Raw genomic sequence first — 3599 nt, 5'->3', positions numbered from 1 at the left:
TTGAATATTGGAGTGTTAAAGAGAAGACGAATATTTATGGCTTGCAAGCTCTTACAGCTTGAGCCTAATATTCGGGATTACGACTGGACATTCCATCCAGGTAACATTTTTCTTCCAACTTTATTAAGAAAATGATTTTTGAATATTAGAGTGTTAAAGAGAAGACGAATATTAACGGCTTGCAAGCTCTTACAGCTTGAGCCTAATATTCGGGATTACGACTGGACATTCCATCCAGGTAACCTTTTTCTTCCAACTTTATTAAGAAAATGATTTTTGAATATTAGAGTGTTAAAGAGAAGACGAATATTAACGGCTTGCAAGCTCTTACAGCTTGAGCCTAATATTCGGGATTACGACTGAACATTCCATCCAGGTAATCTTTTTCTTCACATTTTATTTAGAAAACGATTTGAATATTAAAGAGAAGACGAATATTAACGGCTTACAAGCTCTTACAGCTTGAGCCTAATATTCGGGATTACGACTGGACATTCCATCCAGGTAACCTTTTTCTTCACATTTTATTTAAAGAACAATTTGAATATTAAATTAAAACAATTAAAGTACCGAGGTTTGAAATTATTGAAAGTTTAGTTGATGTTGCTTAAGAGCTCATTGTAAGAAGGCCCAAGAGTAAGCCATGTGAGGTTGATGGCGATGCTTAAAAGCAATCGACTTACAAGGGTATGAAAATGGGCTCGACGTTGAATCGAGAATTAGGTGATTTATTTTTATTATTTTTTTGAATGGTTTTTCTTTTCATCAAGGAAAATGAGATGACTTATCACGATTGTAACATATCTCACACATAAAATCAATAATTCGTACAAATGCATGGACAAGCACAAATATAATAATTCTCGTACATCCCAAAATAAATAAATAATTGCCTAAATAATATTAATAAGATAAAATAAAAAATAAATAAAATAAATAATAAGAGAAACATGTTAGTTGATTAAACAAGAAGACTGTGTAACTAAATATGAGTTATTAATAATAATAATAATAATAAAGATTTAATTGTTAAATAAAACTTCATCAAAAATCAAATAAAATTTGGATTTTTTTTATTAAAAGAAGGAAAAGAAGAAAAACAAATCTGCTAATATAACCCAAAAAACTTCACAAATTAGAGGGGCCTTGAAGGCCCACGAGGCCCATCAGGGAGGACCAGACGGGTCAACCGAAAACCCTGTCCAACCTTTTGCAGGAGAAACAAAGGGAAACAGAAACACCCCCAAAACAAAGGTCACATGGGGACTTGGAAAAGCATTAATGCAAAGGGAGAATAAACACGGTAGTCGACCTTGGGGAGTGAGAAAGAGGCTTCGGTACCAACAACCTCGAAGCAAGAAAGAAACAAACCAAAGTCTCCAAACACCTTAACCTCTAGTTCTCTGTTCATAAAGCTCACCTCTTTCTACTCTAAAAAACCACAGAGAACCCAGGTTCTACCTCTTGCAAAACAAATTTCAGTATTAAGGAAACAAATCTACACTCAAAGTTTACGAATTTCATGAACCCTTATTACAAACCAAAATCGGACACAAAATAGAAGAAATCAAGAACAGAAATGCGAATCACTTATGGAAAAAGCGAGCTACACATACATTTGATAGCATCAAGGCAAGTCTAAATACGAAGTAATGAAGGAGCGAGGAAACTACCAGATCGATATGTTCAGAGGTGAGGTAAATAGATATATGCTTCTCGACTCTCCTGCTTCTTTGATGGCTCGCGAGTTGGGCTTGATGAGAGTTTTCCGTTTCGCCTTCTCACCGTCGAAAAGATTCTTCTAGGGTTTTTTAATTTTTTTGTTATTTTGCAGAATTTTCTCTCTTGAACCGTCGCCGCCCCTACTGATCTCTCCTTCTCCTTTTATGCTCACAGATTAGGGTTCCAATTTGATCTTTTGGGTTCCAAAAGAGTACCTCTGTAAAGATCCTTTTGATGCTCAGGAAATGTAGTTGTCCTTTTTGATGCTAGAACTTGTTAACAGCTAATCTGAGCATCTGAGCATTCCTCTTGTTTTTGTCTCTATTCCAATTTGGGATTTTTCGAATTTTAACTGTTTACTTTTACTGCAGTGAATTCGGTTTGGAGGGTTCATTGTGGGGGTTTAGAAATACGCAGCCTCATATGACCTAATGCTTGTATTGCAACGGCAGCAAGAGCAGAAGTTCCAGAATTTTATCAAACACAGCAATTGGCTGGACAGGTTTGTCATCCTGAAGTCTTAATGGATTGTACTTATCATGAATTTTAAAACCAACATCAGATTGTCTAACTCTTTGTCCATGAACAGGTCCTCGTACTGCGACAAATCCATACACACAACATAATGTAACAACAGCTGCCATTGAGGGGTTAATATCTGTCTTTCTGAACTTGCACTTTTCTTTGTGGAACCTAAGGTTTTGTTTGTCTTGCTGAGCTTGTAATTTTCTTTGTATGTGCCTTCTTTATTGGTTTCAGGTGGTACCCGATAAACCAGAAACCAACCGTTGATGATCAGTGGCTATAAATGGTGTAATAAAAGATGGGCTCGAAGGAAGACTGTTAGATGTCAAAGTGTTGGAATTAGCTGCATTAGCTGGTGTTTGTGTTGCAGCAGAGGAGGCAGCAACATGGTTATCTGCATCAATTACTTATTTGGATTGAGTAACCTCAAGTTGGATTTCTATCGAGAAGTGTCCAACCCATATAACAGGACCCCTGAATAATGGAGACGTCAAGCAACTATCAACAGGCTTCAACCTTTGTTATGATTCACTGATATTTGAAAAAATGCAGCAACAGCACCTGATGCGGATGCAGCCTATGATGGCAGCTTACTATCCCAACAACGTTAACACTGATCATATTCAACAGGTTCTTCTGTTTAAACTCCATTGGATACTCTTTCTCTTTCTCTGTCACCCCTATGTCACTTTTCTTCACTTTTTGCTTTTCTCTTTTTTCAAACAGTACTCCTACATCTTTAGGACAAGCCTTTTCGACTTTGGGAGAGATTGAGTTGAAGAAGTGAATTGATCCAGGAGAGAATCTCAAATCTACCGACGAAGTACTCGGCGTCCATTATTCCGATGTTCGTAGCCATTTCCTTATGATGACAGAAGTGAGATCCCTATCAGTTGAGCTAACAGCAACTATAAGCATCCACGGAGCAAGATTAGTAGCAGAACTCAGAATTCCTTCGTTTCCCGCAGGCGAAACAACAAGCACTCTGCGGTTAGTTGTCGCTGCTCCTCTAAACAGTAGCATTGTACTTTATTAAGGTAAGCTTCAGCCTGAGTTTCTAGAAGAAAGCAGGTTTTAGATTTTTTCAGTTTTGATTTTTTAAGCTTTTATTGAAAGAACTAGTTTCCTACTTAACAAATTTATCTGCGTATTAGAGTACAATTTCCTTTGAAACTTGTAAATCTTGAGACTGTGATGCCCTATGGAAATCACACAACCTTTTGCTCCAGAAGCATAGCCTTCAGTTCAATATTTCCTTGTCAAAAGTTTCAGCTTTAACTCCCTTTTAATATTGTATATGAAACTGGGGCTGTATTGCTTTTATTCTCAGTTTTATTTGAACTTTTGATGCA

This window comes from Lathyrus oleraceus, chromosome 2, assembly GCF_024323335.1.
Source record: "Lathyrus oleraceus cultivar Zhongwan6 chromosome 2, CAAS_Psat_ZW6_1.0, whole genome shotgun sequence".
NCBI lineage: Eukaryota > Viridiplantae > Streptophyta > Magnoliopsida > Fabales > Fabaceae > Lathyrus > Lathyrus oleraceus.
The sequence above is the reverse complement of the archived record's forward strand: the minus strand, read 5'-3'. Positions refer to the sequence as shown.